General features: G+C 38.5%; 1 pseudogene; it reads left to right on the top strand.

Annotated features, from left to right (window-relative positions):
* Positions 1-24,926, top strand: LOC147447055 (uncharacterized; annotated as a pseudogene).
* Positions 24,927-25,925: the final 999 nt, after the last annotated feature.

Raw genomic sequence — 25,925 nt, 5'->3', positions numbered from 1 at the left:
ATGAACCATACAACCGAAGAGTGTTACTACAACAAGGGGTATGTTAGAGAGCGACAGTATCCGCCACAAGCCCAAGTAGCACAAGATCACGCACCACCACCACCGAGATATGCAGTTGGAAATATGTCAGGGCCTGTACGGTTGGAGAGGCCACAACCAGTGTTAGGGCAACAGCCTCCATTACCAGGAGCAAGGCTTGTTGCAGTCAGCTATGCACCGACAATGGAAGAGCCAGATGAGCATGCATTAGTACCAATTCTAGCATACTATGAGGAACCGTGTAGAGGAATCTCCAGCCATGGCTGTGGAGGTCATTCCAGTCATGCATACTACCCTTCCAAAGAACCCGTAGTACCAGAACCTTGGAGTACGATTGGTCCCATATCGCCATCTGAGTTAACTTCATCAGGAGAAAGTAGGTACCAAATGGATGAACTTACTCTACTATTTATAGCAAATGGTGGAGTCATGAGACAAAGGCCTACCTATTTGCAGAGACCAATGCAAGGAGCATCCTCACTCGTAAGAGGACTTGTTTCAAATTTTCAGGCAATCACTTAATGAAGGTGCCCTCATAAGGATATCGTACGAGTAAACGCCTATTGTCTAGACTATGGGATAACCCATCTGATTGTAGATTGTCCTAAACACCTAGATCCAAGAGGAAAATCCACTTTGAACATTGTAAAGGCTATACAAGTGGTTTGGAAACGGAGAAGGTAGTACCTTTCCAGGTTGTGACGAGAGCATAGGCTCGGAAAGAGGCAAAAGAAACGTGCGAAGAAAACCCCAGGGAAGAGACACCTAGACAAGGAACGAAAATTCATAGGAACACGTGGAAGGCTAGGAAAACAAGGATGAAGGCTAGGAGAGAGAAAGAACAAAAGGCCTTAGCTGAGGAGCTTGAGAAAATGAAAAAAAAGCTTACGCAACAAGAGATGAAAACCGGGCCAAGGGTGGAAGAAATTCTTCATACCCAGCCAGAGCCAATCTTTCCAGAGGACCCCAAGAGTGCAAGCTCAGGAGGATCTATTTTGGTCAAAGTACATGAGCAGATGGATGTCATCCTGCAAGCTTACCAAGCTAGGCTCAAAATGAGAGATCCCCAACCCACAAATACCAAAATCGGGATGGGATCCTTGACAGGTCTTTAGGACTAATAAAAATCAGAGTCTCTAAAAAAGAAAAATCCAAGGAATAGACCTTTACCATTGACAATGGCTTGGGTCTATAGCCCTAGAAGAAGACCTAGTCCTATCTCGAAGCAGAAACGGAATAACATATTAACAGTTCAAAACTATTTTGGCCCTGTAACTTCCACAAATTTGGCTAAGGTATCCTCAACCAACGCTTTTTTCCCCCTAACAAATGTGAGGGCAGAGCCGCTGGTGGACTCTTCTTCCAAGTGAAGAAGTTTTCTAAACGTTTTTAGCGCGCAAGGATGGATAGTTATCTGACCAATTAGGTCAAACCCATCCATGATTGACAACCTTAGTCAATCCGCACTTACCACCCCGCACTCACACATGATTCTTTTGTTTTCCTAATTACTACCACATTGTTTTAACATTTAAAATTTAAACTTTTCATCACAGTGGTTCCGTCAATCAAGTATTAAAGACATCATTGCAAAGCATTCTTCTAGCAAACAGACATCTTTGAACTTAAGATAGGGTACCGTCAACAATCAAAAACATTGACCATAATAACCATGACCAGTTCTCTTCTTGTCTCAAGACCACCTAAGGGTGAAAAATGACACCCATTCCTTGTTCACAATCTGGGGTGGATAAACCTCCACCCAAGGTTCGGGGTGCCCATACAACTGGGCGGCTCCCCTAGGATAAAACGGTATCTTATGGAGAAACATCAAGACATGACACGGAGTAGAAACTCATCGTTCTGTTGGAATTAGGGTTGCAGAGAAACACACACAGCTTGGAGAAGACGAAGGAAGCTTAAGGCACACAATAGAGAGTGTATAACTTAGTGTGCAATGGAAAGATTGATAGCCCTAGAGTGATGGGCGTATATACAATGCTCGGGGGAAAAAACATCCTAAAGAGGGAAAAAATGCCCCGGTGGTCCTAGTGTGTTCACACACATCACTACCACATGTATATGGTAACAAATCCCCCCTGGAGTGATGTGGTGAACGAGAGCTGGCACATGAGTAAAGGGAAGTGCCATGCCATGAGGACATGATCAGTCCACAAAGGGGAGTAAGACCAAAGCTTTGCGGAAAGCTTCAAGCTTCTCACGAGACAATGCCTTTGTGAAAATATCTGCAAGGTTGTCTTGTGTTGACACATAAGCCAAGCTGATCTCTCCTGGTGAGAGCCTCTCCCCAACATAGTGGTAATGCACCTCAATGTGCTTTGTGTGAGCATGAAAAATTGGGTCCCTCGCAACTGCCAATGCGCTCTAACTGTCAGTGTAGATAGTGTTGGCAGTGTCCTGTCCAACACCCAAATCAGCCATAAGGCATTTGAGCCATACACACTCAATCGTAGCTATGAAGACTGCCTTGTACTGAGCCTCACAACTCGAAGTGGCCACAGTAGGTTGCTTCTTGCTCAACCATGATATACATGAACTACCAAGCATGAAACAAAAACCACTTGTGGACACTCGCGTGTCAAAACAACCAGCCCAATCTGAGTCCGAAAAAGCGTGTAAGTCTGGCGGCAATGATCCCCCCTTGGGATAAAAAAAGCCAAAATGTAAAGTGCCACTAAGGTAGCGTAAAATCCTCTTGACCGCCTGCCAATGCTTAGACCCTGGGCTATGCATAAATCTGATGACCTGCGAGACTGCAAACTGAATATCCGGCCTTGTGTTGCATACGTAAATAAAGCAGCCAGCATCAGTTTGGTAAAGAGTGACATCAGCAGGATCGCCAACATCATCTAGACTCAACTTCAAACTTGTTTCCATGGGAGTGGCAATAGGTTTGAAATCCTCAAGTCCAAACTTACATAGCAATGTCTCTATGTAACTTTTCTGACACAAAGAAATACCACCATCACACTACTTAAACTGTATACCCAAGTAATGATGCAACAGCCCCAAATCTTTCATCTTGAAAGTAGCATTCAAATCAGCCTTAAATTCAGCAATATGTCTCTTATTTGGTCCAGTGATCAGCAAATCATCGACATAAAGAACCACAATGAGAAGTACATCATACTCACGCTTTACAAAAATGTGCTTTCTGTTGGACTGTAATGAAAGCCTTGTTTAACCAAATGAGTGTCAGCTTTCTCATACCAAGCACGAGGAGATTGATTCAACCCATACAAAGCCTAATTCTTACATCTGCAAACTTTGTTCTCTTGTCCTTTTATGACAAAACCGCGAGGCTGCGTTACATAAACTTCCTCAAATATGTCACCATTCAAGAAAGCAGTAACAATGTCTGATTGATGTACATCCCAACCAAAATGAGCTTCCAATGCACATAGAAAACGCAAAGTAGTCATACGACAAGTGGGAGCAAAAGTCTCTTCATAATCTATGCCTTTTTGCTGTGCATAACCCTTTGCAACAAGTCGAGCCTTATGGCGATCAACCTCACCATCCGGCTTGCATTTCAACTTGTAAACCCACTTCGTACCAATGGCCTTTTTTCCAGGAGGCAAATCACATAAAGTCCATGTGTCATTTTCTATAAGTGCATCATATTATGATTGCATGGCAGCCATCCAATTTTCTTAATTCTGTGCTTCATCAAAAGACAAAAGCTCCTCAACATCATGTAAGCTAGACACAGCCAAAGCATAACAATCTGATGCATAAGATGCATGGCGAGAGTCTGAACGAATACAACTAGACAAAGGTGCATCCAATTTATTGTCACGCAAAGTGTGCACCAGCCATTTTGGCATACCTCTAGCCTGCTCATTTTCAGAACTTTCCTCATCAAGTACATCATGTACATCTGCATCAGTAATAGGCTGATCTAGAACATTTTCAGAAACCCCCATAGGCTGTACATTTGCCTCATTGGAACTTACATTCGTATTTCCACCACTGAAAAGAGGCAACAAAGTGTCATAAATGTCCTGTGAGCTTACATTACTGTCTCTAGTACATGACAGCAAGGGCTGAATAGAATCTTCCACAAACACTACATCCTGAGAAACTAGAATACGTTTTGTTTGCGGATGATACAACCTCTAACCTTTGCTTTCAGCACTATATCCAACAAAAATACATTTGACAGCCTTATCATCCAATTTACTACGTTGTACTTGTGGCACCAAAGCATATGCCAAACAGCCAAAAACACGCATGTGCTCAATAGAAGGCTTTCTATCATGCCATGCTTCATATGGAGTAATAGACTGCAAAGCTTTCGTAGGACACCTATTAAGTACATAAGTGGCACACATGATGGTCTCAAGCCAAAAAGAATGTGGCAAAGCTTGACTTTTGACCATACATCGTGCCATTTCCATCAGTGACCTGTTTTTCCTCTCAGCAACACCATTTTGATACGTTGTATAAGGCACTGTACATTGGTGTTTTATCCCACGACTATCCAGAAATGCATTAAATTTATGAGACATATACTCCCCCCCTCGATCGGAACGGAGGGTGCCCGTAGTACATTTTGAGACATTTTCATCCATAGCCAGAAATTGTTTGAAGCACATAAACTTCGGACTTTGCTTTAAGAGGAAATACCCATGCATGCCTAGAGTAATCATCAATGAAAGTCACTAAGTACAGGTAATTTCCCAAGGACGGAGTTTGAATGGGCCCACAAACATCACTATGCACAAGCTGCAACCTGCATGTGGCCCTAACTAAACCATCCTTTGGAAACTTAGAACGCTACATTTTACCCAGAATACAGCCTTCACAAACATGTTTGACAGGTGCTTCAAGAGGCGGCAAAGAAGTAACCATATCAGATTTTTGCAAACGCAGCAAACTGGCAAAATTCAGATGACCAAAACGTGCATGCCAAAGTTTTGCATCTGAAATAGCCCTTGAATCTGCAACAGCATTTGCAATATTTTGTCCACACTTGTCATACAAAGTGAGCTTATACAGCCCACGACACAAAAGGCCAGATGCAACAATTTCATCACCAAAACTGAGATCATGAACTGTACATCTGTCATCCACAAATTTGACTACAAGTCCAAGTCTAGCAAGTGCAGATACAGACAAGAGATTCTTCTTGATCCGAGGTACATAAAGTGCATCAACAAGTGTGAAAGAACTGCCATTTGCAACAGTAAGCACAATCTTTCCAACTCCCTGAACTGGATAAGAGGCATTGTTGGCACAAGTGACTGAATTCCCATGAGGGACAGACTCGAGAGAGGTAAACAATTCACGATGTGAGGTAATGTTCTTTGTAGCACCACTGTCGAAATACCACACATGTGAATTTGCAGCACTGACAAGCATGCATCATGGACAGCAGGATTGTAAGTGCACTCTGCGTTAAAAGCCCATTATGCATCAACATCAGCATCACAGTCGCCTTTCACAGAAGACTCAACAATGGTTGCATTTGTAGTGGAACCAGCATTTGCAGTGGAATCACCCTCTTTCTTCTTATCCTCTTTGGCCTTCAACTTAGGACACGACTTGATCAAGTGATCATTAGCTTTACAATAATGGCAACGCATCTTCTTTTTGCCCTTATGACCAGAATTTCCAGACGAATTGCTGCCAACAGAAGCATTAGGAACATAATTTTTTCCACTCGCAGCAGAACCATAAGAAGTGGCTGCATTACTGTTACCACCCTTTCTTTGAGAAGCAATAAAAGCCTGTTCAATTGCACGCTGCCTAGTCCTGTTTTTTTCTAGAAAGCGACTCTTGCAACAGCAATGTGCATAATGCATCAAACTTGACAACTTCAGGATTTCCTTGGGTCATCAGTCTACTAGCAAAAGTCTGGTAGGAATCTGGTAAGGCATCAAGAACAGTCTGCACAAGGGAACTATCTGAAATGACTTCACCTGCAGAAATAAGCTGCTCATTGATATCCTTGACACTAGCAAGGAAAGTGTCCATATCATCTTCCTCATGCATAATCTTCGACTCCAGCTCTTTACGCAGCAAAGTAATTTTAGCCTCATTGCGGCTTGCATAAAGACCAGCCAAAATATCCAAGTGTGTTTTGCATATTTTGCTGAACGGATGTGAGGAACAATGGTGCGCTTCACAGACAACGCAATCAATGCATGAGCATGCACATCGTTAACATCCCAACGAGATTGTTCTGTCGTAGGCAAAACAACTCTAACAGCAGCAATCCTTGCAGCAAGACCTGCAACATCCTCAGAACCAGGACGTACATCAATGCCCTGCACAATGTTCCAGACTCCCTTTGACACAAGAACATGTTGCATCATATAAGCCCACATAGGGTAGTTGTCCCCATCCAACCTGTCCTCAGCAACAAACATCTTGAACACATCTGTGTTGTTGTTGTGAGCCATGGTAAATGCTGCACCTGATGTGAAAACTTCCCGAAAATAGGAGAAATGAAGTGGGAACAATCTGTGCTATATAGCACAAACTGTAGAAGACTATAAGACACCTGTTATGCAGAAAATGACACTGACATAAATTCTGCATAAAATGACAAAATAGCATGTGCAGTACTGCCTGTAGTGGAAACGGAGGCCGAAATGAGCCTGAATTTGTTGACCTCCGAGCGCTCGCCAAAGCTCACTGAAATCAGAGAAAGTGAGCAGGCGTGTGCTAGAGCAGCTAGCGACTAAGCCCGGGAGGACGCAACCTGCTCTGATACCAATTGTGGAAATTAGGGTTTTCAGAGAAACACACAGCTTGCAGAAGACGAAGGAAGCTCAAGGCACACAAGAGAGAGTGTATAACTTAGTGTGCAATGGAAAGATTGATAGCCCTAGAGTGATGGGCGTATATACAATGCTCGGGGGAAAAAACCTCCTAAAGAGGGAAAAAATGCCCCGGCGGTCCTAGTGTGTTCACACACATCACTACCACATGTATATGGTAACACGTTCATGGGGGTAATCGACTTATCCGTGGCTGGAAAGCCATCATTATTCATCAAAATATATCAAGGAGTCGAAGGTGTCTTGAGACAAACTTTCTTAAGGATGATCGATCATATCTTTCCTAGGTCAACTAGTCTTAGCCCAAATAGCTCTTTCCTAATTACAAACAATGCTCGTTGATTTCTTGGAAGTTACCTTCCGTTTTTGGCCAATTATTCATTTTCTTAATCTTACTCACTCCTTACATATGCAATGTTAACTTATAAAAGAACTTAACTATTTAAAGACTTAATTGAATAAATGGAAACCCACCTGAGATTGATCAACCATCTGCTGCTGCGCTGGCGCTTGAAGACTCTCCTCCGTAGGCCTACTACTAGGCCGAGCCTCATGGTCATGGGACGGCCTAGCCCTCTTGTGAGTTGTATCGTCCTCATCGGACTGAGGATTTTCCCAGGTCCTCTTCGGACCTATAGTGGTAGCGTTACAAAAGGATACTTAATCGATTAGTGAATTAATGGAATAATGTCTTTTATTTCTTTTATCCAAAAATAAGGATTTTTGGACACTAAGTAAATATCTTCGATAAATATCTGGGTGAGATATTTTTTTCTTAACTTCTTAGTAGTATTATTGTGCTTCCATAATTACTCTATAATTATTAGAGCTATTTTACTAATTTCATTATTTAATTTCTCTTCAAAAATATCATAATTTGACTTTAGTAATTTAAGAATTACTTATCTACTTGTGGTATATTTATCATAGGTGGATTTTGATGTGTTAACCTTGGTAATTATCTTGTTAGCTTATAAATTGATTTATTAATTTTTCTTCTCAATTTATAGTCAAAACCAAACAATATTAACTAAGGTAATTAGCTAAACTGATTATTTGTGCTTAAGGTAATTATACTAACTTCCTAATGTTGTTTTCCATCTCTGATAATTACTATGTAGTTATATAAATTAATTTGCTAGTTTCTGTTTTCAATTTATAGTCAAAATCAGACAATATTAAGTATGATAATTAGCTAAATTGATTATCGGTGCTTAAGATAATTATCCCAACTTTCTAATGTTGTTTTCTATCTCTAATAATTACTATGTAGTTATATAAATTAATTTTCTAATTTGTTTTCAATTTACAATCAAAATTAGACAATATTAGCTAAGATAACTAGTTAAACTAATTATTTGTGCTTAAGATAATTATCCCAATTTTCTAATGTTGTTTTTCATCTCTAGTAATTATTATGTAATGATATAAATTAATTTACTCATTTTTCTTTCCAATTTATGTTTAAAACCAAACAATTCTGACCTAATTAATTAGATAACTAATTTTGTGTGCATGGCTTAATTATCTCCACTTCCTAGAAGTGTTTTCTATCTTTGATAATTAGTGAATAGTTATCTAAGTGATTTAGCTCATTTATCCCTTTGATTTATGCTTAAAAATAGATAATTTTGATCTAATTAATTAGATAAACTAATTTTCAGTGCATGGCTCAATTATCCCAGCTTCTTAATGGTGATTTATAGCTCTAATAATTATTGTATAATTATCTAAGTAATTTAGTTCAGTTTCCTTTCCAATGTATGCTCAAAAATAGATAATTTTAGTCCCATTAATTAGATAAACTATTTTTCTATATGTGTCCTAATTATTCCAGTTTTTTAACAGTCTTTGCTAGCTCTGATAATTACAATATAATTATCTAGGTGATTTAGCTAATTTCTCCCTTTAGATTTTTCTCAAAAACAGATAATTTTGACCTAATTAATTAGACAAACTAATTTTTTGTGCATAGCCTAATTATCTCGGCTTCCTAACAGTGTTCTCTAGCTCTCATAATTATTGTGTAATTATCTAAGTGATTTAATTGATTTCTCCCTTTAGTTTATGCTAAAAAATACACAATTTTGGCCTAATTAATTAGTTAGACTATCTTTTTGTGCATGGCCTAATTACCTTGGCTTTCTAAAATGATTTCCTTTATTTTATGATTAAAAACAATTACTTTCTGTTTAATTAAATAGGTAGATTACTCAAAATATTAAGATCTAATTTTCTTGGCTTGTACACAGTATAACCAAGCTTTGAAAATTATATTATAATTATTTGGGCTTAAAAACTATTTTTCTTTATAAATCAATCTAGAAATAATCATTTTCAGCTTAATATGTAATTATTAATTAATTAGATTACTGATCAAGCTTAAGAAATTAGTAAGCAGCAATCTAATGATAATTTAGAGAGTAATTAATAACAGGGAATGCTTAATCTCCTTAGTTAATAGTTTAATTAGGAAAAATTAGTCAAAACTGAAGCTATTTTATTAATTAACCAAAATTATACTAATTACCTCGATCAATTACAAAGAGTTTTTGCTCTCTAAGTAATTTTTGGGAGGTGTTTTCTTATACGCAAGAAAAATCTGCTAGGACTTCGAGTATGTGTTCAACTGTGAAGAGGGGGGCCTTTTTATATCTTTTTAGGTCTCATAGGCTATTTCTGGCAGTTCCTTGCACTTCAAGACAGTCCCCCAGCTTCCCCCTAGCACCACGTGCTGCTAAATCAAGCCTGGGCAGGTTTATTACTGCCCCAGACAGCCCCAAGATGCACCAAATTGATCATGCTAATTTTCCGTCCCTTTTCATGATTAATTTTGAAAATATCTATAAATATCTAAGAATTTTATTATAAAAGTCTTTTACAGCAATGATTACCAAAACCTTACAATTTATTTAATTAATTTAACTAACATTATAAACTTTCAAGGGCCATAACTGTATCAATTTTTATCGGAATTCAGTTCTGAAAATTTCTAACCATAGTAAAGTCATGATTACGGCTCTAAAAATACCAATATTTACCACGATCGGACAATTCTACATTGCTTTTTTAATAATCATATTAGTTTGATTAAGCTTTATAAAATCTTTAAAGTTTTAGAAATTGGAAACCTTACAATCACCCCAACTTAAGGAATTGAGATGCCCTCATCTCAACCGAAATTGAGAAAGTCCTTGAGAAGAGACGTTTCATCTTCCTAAGTGGCATCTTCGGTGGGATAGTCTTTCCACTTTCTGATTACTCTAAGAGTTCTTTCTAGTTTCAAGGATACAATCTGGTTGGAGTTTCTACAATTCTTTACTAATTACTTGCTACACTCAAATTTTTCCCAAGAAACTCTCAATGTTGAGCCTATCCTGAAAACCTTTACAAACCATTTGTATCATCTCAAAAACCAGGTTAAATCAATTCCATAAAAGATCCATATATCCACCTTGTCAACATGAAGGCGCTCGGTTTCACTAACAAGTATCATATATTCCATCTTTGCAATCTGAATGCGCTCAGCGTGTTCTTGCCATCTTGAGCAATCTGCATTCGGTACAAGCTTCCACTATTACACCGGAGGTACCCCCTTTGTGCTCTAGCCGGGTTGACTAACAATATGTAAAGGGTTTTAAGAAGTATCATACCAATAGTTCTTTTGGCTTCCTGTTATTCTTGTGCACTAGTACTTACATACCTATGCTATTTTTCAAGGAAGGCTAACTTGTGTATAAGAAATGTGAGTTGGTTTTTTGGATAACTATCTCATTCCTAAGAATCGAATCTACCTTCCAACCGAGAACCTCTTTCTTAAATGTTAGATCTACCCTTCAATTTCTTGATTGAATACTAACTTAACTTTACATTACTTAAGTAAATTGGGAAAGAAAATATTATAATATATAAGTAACTCAAAGTTTTACATTATAGGTTTATTGTGGTTTACAAAACTTCCTATTGTTGTTGAGCTCTAGGATTACTAATTGTAGCCAAGCAAGTGGCTCTTTCATCTTCCTCGTTCATTAAGGTTAGTTCTCCCATGATTGCATAAGCTCTAGCTCCTCTTACTCTTCCTCTACCTCGTCCTCCATTTCTACCTCCTCTTAGATTGTCTCCTTGATTTTGAGGAATGGCTCTAGCAGTAGTTTGAGGGTTTTGCTCTTTTGGACAATTATTTCTATAGTTACCCATTTGATTGCATCCATAGCACCTAATGTTTGGGAAGGTCTGCTCCAAGTTCATTGCTGTAGCTACTCCACATTGTTGATATCCTTGGTTGAAAGTTCCCCTAGCTCTTCTCCTAAAGTTGTTAAAACCATTATAATTCCTGGTAGGATTGGTTCCTTCAGTTGCAAGAGGCTTGGCCCTGAGAAGGGCGTCTTGAATTGATGCAGGCCTCATGGCTTCGAGACGTGTACTCAAGGTTTTATTGAGGCCTTGATAGAAGCGAGCAATCTACTACTCCATTTTTATCTAGGGAGCATAGCATCGTAAGGACACAAATTTTGTGTAGTACTCCTCCAGAGAGAGTCCTAGTTGGCATAGACCAAAGAATTCGTTCATCTTGATAGCTTGATGTGCAGGAGAGAGATAGAGTTCTTTGATTGCCTGATTCATTTCTCCCAAGATGGACTACTCGTAGGATTATCTCTGCATTGTTTCTTCCACCAAAGTTTGGCATCTCCACTGAGAGGAAACATACCCAACATTGTTTGGTTTTCTTGAGCAGTTCTTGCAGCTTTAAAATAGTTGTCCATAGAATCTAGCCACGCTTCGGCATCTCTCTCTAAATTGGGTCCCTCTCTCTTGAAGGTAGGGAGTTGGACTTGCTTAGTAGTAATTTTTCCTCTTGAGTAACAGTGTAAAGGCTATTTACTTGAGTGTTACCTTAGGATTGAATTAGTGGAATTTAGTACTAGATGAAAATCTCTCTTACTTATGCTTTTAACTTATCTTATACTCAAAACTTTTGTACACAGGATGACGACGATTGCCAAATCATAAACAAAATTTCTTATAGTATACCTATGAGAACCATAGTATGTACAAGACCTAATACAATCCATGAAGATCCTACTATGTACAAAGGTGGAGAGAGTCTTATATTAAAATCTTGTGGATTTTGGGTGGATCAAATATATGATCAAAGTATACAACATCTTTTGGTCCGCTAAAACTAGGACCTACACCTATGGGTCTAATTCTACTTGGGTAAATTACTTTAGACACCTGATCAAACACACACTGATTCTATGATACTTAGACATCATCTACCATAAGAGTTTCCTCTGGATTCTCTGTCCCAATGAAAAAGTATACTTCAATCACTTGAAGATCTTTGGCCCATTTGAGTCTCTTCATGTTTAGTTCTAACCCTTCTAACTCTCCCGCATCAATGAAGAAAATTCCACTAGACCTTGACCACTTGATCCTCCAAGTGGGAGGAGAAATCTCTTGTCTAGCCATTTCATCATGCTTTTTCGCATGGAATAGTGTTGGGATGGGCAAGCCCTCATAAACCTAATGTTGAAATCCATGAAGTTACGGTAGGCCTGATGGAAATCTTCCTGCAAAGATGGGGATAGTTCTCTCTCTTTCTTTCTCTCCCTCTTTTCAGTTTAATACCTCTTTAATTGAATTTCTCAAAGATCACTTATTTCAACCTAACACCTTAAATTTTTCCCTAGGTCCAAGACTTTAATTAACACACCCTCTGATACCACTTGAGAGATCCCTAACCCACCGATACCAAAATCGGGATGGGATCAGAGCCTAATAAAAATCAGAGCCGCTAAACAAGAAAAATCCAAGGAATAGACCTTTAGCATTGACAATGGCTTGGGTCTTTAGCCCTAAAAGAAGCCCTAGTGATGTCTCGCAGCGAAAACGAAACAACATATTAAAAGTCCAAAACTATTTCGGCTTTATAATTTCCATAAATTTGGCTACGGTATCCTCAACCAACGCTTTTCTCCCCCTAACAGATGTGAGGGCAAAGCCGCTGGTGGACTCCTCTTCCAAGTGAAGAAGTTTTCTAAACGTTTTTAGCGTGCGGGGATGGATAGTTACCTAACCAATCATGTCCATTCGTCCATGATTGACAACCTTAGTCAATCCCCACTTACCACCCCGCACTCACCCATTATTATTTTGTTTTTCTTACTACCACATTGTTTTAATATTTAAAATAATGGTTTCTTCTAACTTTTTATCACAGTGATTCCTTCAATCAAGTATTAAAAACAACATTGAAAAGTATTCTTTTAGCAAACAGACATCTTTAAACTTAAGACAGGGTACCATCAATAAAAAACATTGATCATAATAATCATGACCATTACTCTTCTTGTCTTAAGACCACCTAAGGGTGAAAAACGACACCCATTCCTTGTTCACAATCCGGGGTGCATAAACCCCCACCCAAGGTTCGGGGTGCCCATACAACAAACCAGTTGCCCATACAACCGGACGGCTCCCCTAGGATAAAACGGTATTCTAACTTATGTAGAAACATCTAGACATGACACGAAGTAGAAACTCATCGTTCATGGGGGTAACCTACTTATCCGTGGTGGTTGGAAAGCCATCATTATTCATCAAAATATACCAAAGAGTCGGAGGTGTCTTGAGACAAACTGTTTTAAGGACGATCAATCATATCTTTCCTAGGTCAACCAGTCTTAGCCCAAACAATTTTTTCCTAATTGCAAACAATGCTCGTTGGTTTCTTGGAAGTTACCTTCCGTTTTCGGCTAATTATTCATTTTCTCAATTTTACTCACTCCTTACGTATGCAATGTTGACTTATAGATAAACTTAACTATTTAAAGACTTAATTGAGTAAACAAAAATCCACCTGGGATTGATCAACCATCTGCTACTACACTGGCGTCTAAAGACTCTCCTTCGTAAGCCTACTATTAGGCTCAGTCTCATGGTCATGGGACGCCCTAGCCCTCTTGTGAGTTGTATCTTCCTCATCGGACTGAGAATTTTTCCTGGTCCTCTTTGGAGCCATAGTGATAGCTTTATAAAAGGATACTTAATCGATTAGAGAATTAATGAAATAATCTCTCTTATTTCTTTTACCCAAAAATAGGGATTTTTGGACTAAGTAAATATCTTCGATAAATATCTTGGTGAGATGTTTTTTTCTTAACTTCCTGGTAGTATTATTGTGCTTCCATAATTATTCTATAATTATCGAAACTATTTTACTAATATTTTATTATTTAATTTCTCTTCAAAATTATCCTAATTTAGCTTTAGTAATTTATGAATTATTTATCTACTTGTGTGATATTTATCCTAGGTGGATTTTAGTGTATTATAACCCTGGTAATTATTTTGCTAACTTACAAATTGATTTCATATTTTTCTTTTCAATTTATAGTCAAAATCAGATAATAATAACTAAGGTAATTAGATAAACTGATTATTTGTGCTTAAAGTAATTATCTTGATCTCCTAATGTTGTTTTTCATCTTTGTTAATTACTATGTATATATATAAATTAATTTGCTAGTTTTTATTTTAATTTATAGTCAAAATAAGACAATATTAGCTATGATAATTAGCTAAACTAGTTATCTGTGCTTAAAATAATTATCTCAACTTTCGAATGCTATTTTTAATCTCTGGTAATTACTACGTAATTATATAAATTAATTTTCTAATTTTTCTTTTTAATTTACAATCAAAATTATTAAATATTAGCTAAGATAACTAGCTAAAATGATTATTTGTGTTTAAGATAATTATCCCGACTTGCTAATGCTGGTTTCATCTCTCGTAATTACTATATAATTAAATAAATTAGTTTGCTTATTTTTCTTTTTAATTTATAGCCAAAATCAGACAATATTAGCTAGGATAATTACCTAAATTAATTATCTGTGGTTAAGATAATTATCCTGACTTTTGGATGTTGTTTTCTATCTCTGGTAATTACTATGTAATTATATATATTTTAATTTGATAATTTTTCTTTTCAATTTACAATCAAAATAAGACAATATTAGCTAAGATAATTAGAAAAAATAATTATCTCTGCTTAAAATAATATCCCGACTTTTTAATGCTGGTTTTCATCTCTGATAATTACTATGTAATTATATAAATTAATTTGCTAGTTTTTCTTTTCAATTTATAATCAAAAGCAAACGATATTAGTTAAGATAATTAGCTAAACTAATTATCTATGCTTAAGATATATATCCCAACTTTCTAATGCTGGTTTCTATCTCTAGTAGTTATTATGTAATTATATAAATTAATTTTCTAGTTTTTTTTTTCAATTTATAGTTAAAATCAGATAATATTAGCCAAGATAATTAGCTAAACTAATTATCTGTGCTTAAGATAAATATCTTGACTTTTGAATGCTATTTTTTATTTTTGGTAATTACTATCTAGTTATATAAAATAATTTACTAATTTCTCTTTCTAATTTATGCTAAAAAACAAACAATTTTGCCATAATTGATTAGATAAACTAATTTTCTATGCATTGTCTAATTATCCCAACATTCTAATAGTGTTTGCTAGCTTTGTTAATTACTGAATAATTAGTTAATTTCTCCCTTTAATTTGTTCTCCAAAATAGACAATTTTGACCTAATTAATTAGATAAACTATTTTTTTGTGCATTGCCTGATTCTCCTTGCTTCTTAACAGTGTTCTCTAGCTCAGATAATTATTGTATAATTATCTAAGTAATTTAGCTAATTTCTCTCTTTAATTTATGCTAAATAACAAATAATTTTGATTAAATTAATTAGATAAACTAATTTTTTGTGCATGGTCTAATTATCCCAACTTCCTAACATTGATTTTTAGCTTTGATAATCATTGTATAATTATCTAAGTCATTTAGCTAATTTTCCTCTTTAATTTATGCTAAAAAGAATACAATTTTGGCTTAAATAATTAGATAAACTAGTTTTTTGTGTGTGGCCTAAGTGTTTCGGCTTTCTAATATTGATTTCTAGCTCTGATAATTATTGTATAATTATCTAAAGTGATTTAGCTAATTTCTCTCTTTAAATTATGCTAAAAAACAAACAACTTTAACTTAATTAATTAGATAAACTAATTTTCTGTGTATTGTCTAATTATCTCGGCTTTCTAACAGTGTTTTCTAGCTTTATTGATTATTTTATAATTATCTAAGTGATTTAGCTAATTTTCCCTTTTAATTTATGTTCAAAAACAGACAATTTTGACTTAATTAATTATGTAAACCAATGCGTAATTTGTCAATCCAACCACCAGTGGAACATGCCACACTTTTTCACGTAACCATAACGTCCCCATGGAGCCAGTACATGGTGGATTACATCACCACACGTACAGTTCCCGAGACTATTTCCAAGGCAAGAAAGAGGTCCATAGAGCTAGAGGCACGAGACTATGCTTTGATAGAAGGACAGCTCTATAAGCGAGGAAAAGATGACTAACTAAGGCTGTGCATGACCCAGAATGAGTATTTGCCTATACTAGAGAACGCACATGGAGGAGTATCCGGAGGCCATTTTTTGGGCGACAGGACAACAAAAATTGTCTTGAACGCAAGAATATGGTGGCCAACATTGTATATGGATGTTGAGCAATATGTGAAACATTGTGATGACTGCCAGAGGAGTAAAGTACCATTGAAAAGGGATGAGATGCCACTAAGGCCAATGATGGACGCACGCGCTTTTACCAAATGGGGAATGGACTTCATAGGTTCGATAACACCCCTTGCTTATCGTTCACACGTCCAATATATCATTGTTACCATGGATTATCTCACCAAATGGATAGAATCAAAGGCCACACAACAAGCCGATGCTTGGACCACGACACAATTTTTATACGAAAATGTACTTGTTAGATACATCCCGTCTGCCATGAAATCCTCAATGCTGCGAAAGCGTGGTGTGGAAGAAGAAGACATGGTTTGCATTTATTACCACAAAGATTAAACTAGGGTATAAAATTTGAATATATGATTAAAAATTTACACATTGATTTTTTTCAAACATTGGATTTTTTAACGTTGGATTCTCTGTAGTATCCAATGTTGAAAGAATCCAATGTGGAAAGAATCCAATGTGTGTCTACAACCTATAAAAGAGTCTTGCAAAGCCTTGAGTGCTAATAAGATATTAGTGTGTGTATTGACTAATAAGAGATTATTGTGTTTATGATTAGTGTGACCGATTGCGCGATCACTTGGACGGTCATTGGGGCCTAATACATCACCTACAACTTAATCATGGAGGTATGTTTCTGTTTTTGTGTTGATTGTTGTTTAATTTAACATAATTAGTGTGTGTTTTAGTGTTGGCTTGTTTAATTGGCTTGTGCACACACTAATTAGTGTGTGTTAACATACACTAATTAGTGTGTGCAGTGGCTTGTGTAATTGGCTTGTGCACACACTAATTAGTGTGTATTAACATACACTAATTAATGTGTGTTAACATACACTAATTAGTGTGTGCATTAGCTTGTGCACACACTAATTAGTGTGTGTTAACATACACTAATTAGTGTGTGCATTGGCTTGTGTAATTGGCTTGTGCACACACTAATTAGTGTGTTTTAACATACACTAATTAGTGTGTGCATTAGATTGTTCACACACTAATTAGTGTGTGTTAACATACACTAATTAGTGTGTGCATTGGCTTGTGTAATTGGCTTGTGCACACACTAATTAGTGTGTGTTAACATACACTAATTAGTGTGTGCATTAGATTGTGCACACACTAATTAGTGTGTATTAACATACACTAATTAGTGTGTGTTAACATACACTAATTAGTGTGTGCATTATATTGTGCACACACTAATTAGTGTGTGTTAACATACACTACTTAGTGTGTGCATTGGCTTGTGTAATTGGCTTGTGCACACACTAATTAGTGTGTGTTAACATACACTAATTAGTGTGTGCATTAGATTTTGTACACACTAATTAGTGTGTGTTAACATACACTAATTAGTGTGTGCATTAGTGTGTGCACACACTAATTAGTGTGTGCATTGGCTTGTGTAATTGGACTATGCATTGGCCAATTCCATTGGTCAATGCACACATTAAGCACACACTAAATAGTGTGTGTATTGGCCAATCCAATTGGCTTGTACACACACTAATCACACACTAAATAATGTGTGTATTGGTCAATTCAATTGACCAATGCACACACTAATCCCAAACTAATGCACACACTAATTAGTGTGTGAATTGGCCAATCCCATTGACCAATGCACACACTAATCACACACTAATTAGTGTGTACATTGACCAATCACATTGGCCAATCCACACACAAATTAGTGTGTGTTAATGAGCACTAATTAGTGTGTGAATTGGCCAATCCCATTGACCAATGTACACACTAATTAGTGTGTACATTGACCAATCACATTGGCCAATGCACACACTAATCACACACAAATTAGTGTGTGTTAATGAGCACTAATTAGTGTGTGAATTGGCCAATCCCATTGACCAATGCACACACTAATCACACACTAATTAGTGTGTACATTGACCAATCACATTGGCCAATGCACACACTAATCACACACTAATTAGTGTGTGTTAATGAGCACTAATTAGTGTGTGAATTGGCCAATCCCATTGACCAATGCACACACTAATTAGTGTGTGCATTGACCAATCACATTGGCCAATGCACACACTACTAACACACTAATTAGTGTGTGCATTGACCAATCACATTGGCCAATGCACACACTAATTAGTGTGTGCATGGCCAATCCCAAATTTAACATATTAGGTTATGCAAGTAATAAATTTAACAAATTTGACAAATCTAACAAGTTTAGATTTTACAAGTAACTAATAATTAACAAATTTAAGTTTTGGTGTGTCTTTACTTACACTAATTAGTGTGTGCATTAGAATAATGCACACACTAATTAGTGTGTAAAGAACGTACACGTGCACTAATTAGTGTGTGTATATGCATGTGTATGCATGTGTGTGCATGCGTGTGTATGAGTGTATGCATGTGTGTGTGTGTGTATGCATGTGTGTATGCGTGTGAAAAACTCAAAAAACATAACAACAGAACTTACATGGAATTGAAGCGCTTGTTGGGAGAGGGTAGGAGAGTGGAAGAGTAGAGATGGTGGAGAGTAAAAGAGTAGAGATGGAGGAAGAGCTCAAGGTTGTAAGGTTCGCGCTCTCGGCTTCTGTGGAGCCGACGATGAAATTCGAATTTTAGGGCTTTGATCTTCGCGGGGCACGCGGGTGCCCCTATTTATAAAAAAATTTGAAATTTGATTTTCCGCTCCTATTACCGCGAGTATTACCGTGTGGCTTACCGCAATCATTACCACGTCTATTACCGCGGCGCAAATTCGGGCCATATAAACAGATGGCCACGTTCTGACATTATTACTATTGATCCTCAAAATCTATTGGTACTATGTTTTTTATAAAATATATATAAAATGAAAGTATTCCTAGTACTTTGAAAATGACATTTTTACCTAAAAGTTTAATTTTTACTTTTTACTGATGTTTTATTAACATTCTTTGGTAATTTGATTTTAATTATTGTATGTAATTTATTGATGTAGGTTGCTTGGGATGATTTTGGCCCGTCCACTGAACCGGATAGATCACGGTGGTTGGCCGAGCGATTACCATGCCCATGCGTGCGGTGCAAATGCACCATTGCTCGACTTCGACGGATATGCTTGAGCCATGTAGAAGATTATGGACTATGGGACGATCCTCGCAAGCTTGCACGGATGGAAACAAACGATCCGCGAATTGTAGCGGCTATTGACGTCACCCCTCATTGGCGTGTGGTTGGTGGAGGAGGGGAAAGGAGGGTGGAAGAGCGCATGCGCCAAGAATCCATTAGAGAGGGAGGAAGCACATCAAATCAGCCAAGTACTGCTACTCCCTCTTATCCGAGTAACCACATCCCATCTCCTTACGTGGATGCAGAAGACGACCATTTGCATAGAATGGTTGAGGATCTCTTTGCACGAGAGGAGGAGCATGAACCAGAGTGTGCATGCGAAGAAGCTTCCGAGCGAACGAGGAGTGAGCTACTCGATTCAGCACACACCGCACTATATGATAGATGCTCTTACTCCATTTTAAGGGCATCTCTCGAAGTCCTTAACCTTCAAGAGATGTTTTGATGGAGCAATGCTAGTGTCGACGCACTTTTGAGGTATGTATACATATTGTGAAGGATGCTTGTGGAGTGCATAAATTAACTTCTAATGTACTTTCTTCTTGTGATAGATTGCTAGGAAAGATGCTGCCAGCTGGCAATCACATGCCAGAGAACATACGAAAAGCCCGCGAAGTGGTGACTGCATTAGGGATGGATTATGATCGCATTCATGCTTGCGTGAACGATTGTGTGCTCTTTCGTAATGAGCATGCCGATTGTGATATATGTCCATCGTGCGGGGAGCCCAAGTTCAAAGAAGTAATGCAGAGCAACAGAATTCCACGTAAAGTTTTGAGGCATTTTCCACTCATCCCTCGCATCCAACACATGTTTAGATTGAAGGGTATGAGCAAGCTTTTGAGTTGGCATGCAAAAAATCGCTCCACATATGGTATTATGAGAGTGCCAGCTGACTCACCAATGTGGAAGCACATAGAGGACACATGGCCAGAGTTCAGGGATGAGCTTCGTCACTTGAGGATTGGGTTAGCTAGTGATGGAGTGAATCCATTTGGGCACCGCTCTACTTCATGGAGCACTTGGCCGGTGGTTGTTGTAAACTACAATATTCCGCCTTGGGAGGCAACAAAAAAGGAAAACATTTTACTATCACTTCTCATTCCAGGAAAGCACAAGGTAAAAAGCATGGATGTATATCTGCAGCCTCTTACTGATGAGCTTCAAGAACTATGGAGAGGCATAGATGTCATTGACATTTCACGGCCACCACGAGACCGCAAAGCCTTCATCAAGTGCATCCTCATGTGGACCATGCATGATTACCCAGGATTTGGAGAGGTATCTGGTAAGTATGCACATGTTAATTGTACTCTTTGCTTTAGGTTTATCGTCTCATGTGTAACGTTTGTTTACCTCTTGGCAGGATTGGCAACATCTGGACATAGTGCGTGTCCCACTTGTGGCCCTTCCCTTGTGACAGAGAGACCTCCTCTTCTTGGGAAGGTGATCTATCCCAACAACTATCGCTTCCTACCTCCTTCACATCGTAGATATGCTCCCCCTATCAATGGAGTGCAGCCGTTCCATTGGAACATGGTTGATTGGGTGAAGCATTGGGAGGAGCATCATGGTACCTCACCGCCTCCCAATGGGTTGCCAAAGGGTATGTCGAGGTACTCAATCTTCTTGTGGCTCCCCTATTAGGCTTCGTTGAAAATTCAGCACTTATTGGACCCTATGCATGTATTCAAAAATGTTGGGCAAGCTATATGGGATCACATAATTGGCAAGAAGGATTCATTAGGTGCTAGGGAAGATTTAAGAGCCATTAGACGTCTCCCCCCTTCAGCCACGCCCCGCATGGGGGAGCGAGGAAAGATGATTCTCCCAAAAGCACCGTGGATAATATCAAAGGCAGACCAAGAGCGGACAAAGGAAGTTATTGCATCCATCAGAACTCCAATGGGATATATGCGGTCACTCAAAGGTGCTTTCACAAAAACCAAAACGGGTGGCTCCACTCAATTGTATGGATTAAAATCCCATGATTGGCATAAAATCCTTCAGGTAAGAGTAAAACAGTTTGTGGTGTCTATGTGTCCTTATATATAGGTTGACATTCACTAAGATGTTTTATTGCTTGTAGTTTGTACTTCCCATAACTATTAGTGGTTATGGGGACACTAAGGTGAAGGCTGCAATATTCAAAGTGGGTGAGATTGTGAGGTAATGGGTTTTTTTCAAGTACTATATCATGTTGTGCATGCATGAACTTTGGAATTTTTTTTTCATCTACTATATAACGTTTGCCCTGTAGATTTGTGAGCTCCAAGGAGATAGAAGTAGAAGCCATACCAGTAGCCCATCAGCTCGTAGTAGAGGCATTGTGTGCTATTGAGGATGCATTCCCACGTACAATCCTTGTTAGCCAAATACACCTATTGCTTCACCTTGTTGAGGAGATTTCCATTTGTGGGGTGGTTCACTCTAGATGGATGTTCTTCTTGGAGAGATTCTTGAAGACTTTAAAGGATTTTGTTAGATTGAGATCACAACCGGAGGTATGCAAAATAAATACAACATAGATAGCATTTATACGCTGTGGAGTTACTAATAAAAATATGTGGTTTTAATGTTTTCAGGCGAGCATGGCAGAAGGTTGGGTGGTGCAAGAGGCATTTGTGTATGTCTCACAGTATCTCATCACAGTGGATCCATCATTGCCTCGTCTGTGGAGTGAAGAAGAGGATCCTAGGAAGCACTCAACCATTCCCAGTGGAAAAGGCTCACTCTTGGTCATAGATAGAGAGTTTCATGCCATAGTCTACAACTACTCTTTACTCAATGCCACTATCATGACCAAATGGGTCAATATGTACTTGGAAGCCCGCGCAGCTATAGAAAGGGATAGAGATGCATGGAAGAGGTCCCATGGAGGTAGACGTGCACCTCCTTTTCCTAAAGAGCTTGCAAAATATCTTGACTTGATTCAAGTAGATTGGATCCATAATGCCATGACCAATGCCAAAGCACAAGGAGAACAAATAAGCCCTAAAGAATGGGAGTATGCGCGAGGATGCTTGCGCAAGGTGAGTGTGTATATGTTATGTATGCATGTATGCAAATCACTTAATGAAATGCAATGTAACCTCTTATGAATTGTGATTTTAGGGTCTCATTTTCAACTCCATTTGGTCCGAAGGCCGACATTTTCGCACCCGCAAGATAGATGAGCGTCGGACCACTAATGATTGTGGCGTGATGGGAAACTTTGACACAACAACAGATGAGGTCAGATATTGTGGTACTATAGAGAGAATAATCAAAGTGGATTTCAAATCTTTTCACAAATTCCTCTCTGAGTGTCGATGGTTTGCGGGTGAGGTCAAAAGACATGAAAATGGGCTCATTATGGTGGATTCCACCCAATTCCATCGGGGAAAAACTGACAACTTGCTGTATCCTAGTAGTTGCGAGCAGGTAATTTAGGCTATGTGCAATTAACTTAAATTAAAAATTTAAGTTATGTATATCAGCTTATTCTTACTGTGTGACGTACAGGTCTTTTATGTGCCATGTATATATCAAAGAAGACTTTGGTATGTCATTCCAGTCACGCCGCGGGGTAGATCTATCTTTGCAGAGATGGACATTGAGCCAGTTATTGATCCCATCATACCATCACCACAAGATGCAGAGGAAGATGTAGTAGAAGTTGAAGAAGGTCAGCCAAGCCTTGCAAATAGTCATCTTGAGGAGGAGGAAGAGGGAGAAAGCGATGATGATTCTACAAGAGGTGATGGAGAGGAAGAAGAATCTCTAAATTTGTTTATTGATTTGAGTACTATGGGTCTAAATTTGGATCCTAGTGCTTGTAGAGATCTTATACAAGATGAGAATTAATAAAACTCTCCATTCTTTCACTTGGTGTAGTATATGATTAATTTGCAAATGTTTCGTTATGTGCTTATGAATAGTATTTGTAATGGTTTTGTTGTGAGTTCAATGATTTATGTATAGAATTTTTAGAGTGAAAGAGAGATTAAGTGAAGTGAGCAAGCATTCTGGAGAGTGTAGGAGTTGTATTGGATTTAAATGGAAACCCGCGGGAGAGTGAGGGGGAAGGGGGTTCAGCCTGTCTTAGCGGTAATGTGAGCGGCAATAATTGCGGAAATTTACGCGGTAATATTTGCGGTAAAGTGCCGCTTCAGCATCAAAAGGATTCTCTCTCCTCATTTTGAATTCCTCTCTCTTGTTTTGCGGTAATGGCCCGCGGTAAACACCACGATCTCTCATAGTGGCATGTTCGCTCAGCTTGGGCCAGAAAGAGGAAGTAAATGAGGAAAGAGACGAAAAGAAAGAAACTAAAGCCACCACAGGTCAAGCAACAATTTTGCCACAATCACATTTTGAATTACCAACCACAAATGTGGCAAGAGTAGCACTAATCAGAAGATTCGCTGAGGAAATGGAACGGGAAGATTTGCGGATAGTCATGGAACTTGAAAAGGAGCAATCCAATAACGCTGACTTAAGCCTGGCTGTCAAGCATGGGAATAGAGTTAAAGAACAAAGAAAAAGATATGGCTGAGAAGATAAAGGAGGCCGAGGAGTTAAAGAAGACCAATGAGGAACTAATAAAGACCAATATGCACTCCTCGAGGACTTGAAGAGAAGGGAATCTCAGGTGGAAAGAACGAGCCAAGAAAAGGACAAGTTCGAGAAACTATACGAAACGAAAAAGTCTCACAAAGATCTGCAAGCCAGCATCACCCAAAGTACAAAGCTAGCTTTGGAACAGAAAGACAGGCTGTATCAGCAGGCACATGAAAGTGTGAACCAGTCAGCGGAGCTTGCCCATAAACAACAAATTGCCTTAGACTCACTAAGAAGAAGAGTAGCGGATCACAACAGGCAATTGGAGGCCTTCACCAAAAATCCAATGATGATTCTGTCTACCGAGAGAGTTGTCATAGAAGCGCTAAAATTGCAAGTGGAAGGACTAAGAGAAAAATGGGAAACGGAGCACACAACTAAGGCAGCAATGGAAGAAGCATTGCACAAAGCAAAAAAAGATCGTGAGGAAGATTTGGCTACCCTCAATACGACACTAGCCAATATCACAAGGGAAGCAATCGGCCTTCGATTCCAATTTTCTAAAATTGAAAGAATTCAGAGTTTGCCGCCAAGGGAAAAAGGGGAGGAAGTAGTGTCCGAAGAGCAGGAAACAGATATCACAGGCCTCGAAAAGGAGACTAGAGAGCAGGCGGAGGCAGGCACCTTAGCAGTCACAGGAGCAAGCAAAATCAGTGATTACAAAGCCCTGACGGCCGGCCATTGGCTCACAACCCAGAAAGTCGTGGCCAAAAATGCACTCTTTGAGCAACTCTAATCTCATCAGACCTTCTTAAGTTCTTCACGCCAGAGAGAGTCAGGGAGGTCATGCAGGAGCGCTCGCTATCCTACACAATACTGCGATGGGAATCCTTGGAAGAACAAAAGAGGCTCATGCCGATATTGACGCCAGACAAAGATGGACTTACGACACGTTGGATCTGAGCAATTGGGACACACAAAGTATCAAGAGCCTGAGGCCGGCATGGAAAGAAGATTTCATGACAAATAATAAGCAGAGTGCTACTGTCAATTCCTTCACGCCTCTGCACATCCAAATTGACCCCACTTACTGCCCCATTCTACGAAGGTGGAAATGGGAGGATTTTGAACAAGTACTGGGGAAGATGATCCTCATTTGCTAAACTACCCTATTTTTGGCGAGCCAAAGGATGCCCCCTCAATCAGGTATATGCGAAAGGCAATACAACAAATGATCAGCCTCGTCAAAGGCAAGCATGACATAGCATGCAAAATGATCCTCAAAATCTATCATATGCTTTCAGCTTCCATCAACACTTTCAGTAACACCGATTGAGGTGGACAACATTTTTTCAACCTCAACGACACCCCAAAAATGAAGATCATATTCGGTGTGTTCGCTAGGATAAGAATATACATGTAGACATTTGAAGAAGCATTTTACACAGGCTTCTTCGAATATGATTCAACAATATTCATGCCAGCATGTAAAGATTTAAGCAACTGGAACAATTGATGCTCGCATTCTAGGAATATCTAAAGTAGAAGAAGAAGACGGACCTCAAAAACAACAACTAAATGAAGATGTCTTGTCAAGGACGACAAGAAACAGGAAGGAGGGAGTGTTGATAGGCATACAAAATGCACGCAAAGGTTGCTGAAGATAAAGAGTAGAACATCCTATTAAAGCCCACCGCGTGTTTACAAATACCATTTTTGCGCCTGGAGCTGGCGTTGTAACTCATGACAAGAAATATTTTTAAATGACGGGACTCGTTTTGAGCCCGTGAATCAT

Source organism: Adiantum capillus-veneris, chromosome 11 (assembly GCF_014529385.1).
Source record: "Adiantum capillus-veneris isolate H3 chromosome 11, ASM1452938v2, whole genome shotgun sequence".
NCBI classification, from domain to species: Eukaryota; Viridiplantae; Streptophyta; class Polypodiopsida; order Polypodiales; family Pteridaceae; genus Adiantum; species Adiantum capillus-veneris.
This window is presented reverse-complemented; position numbering and strand designations above follow the sequence as displayed.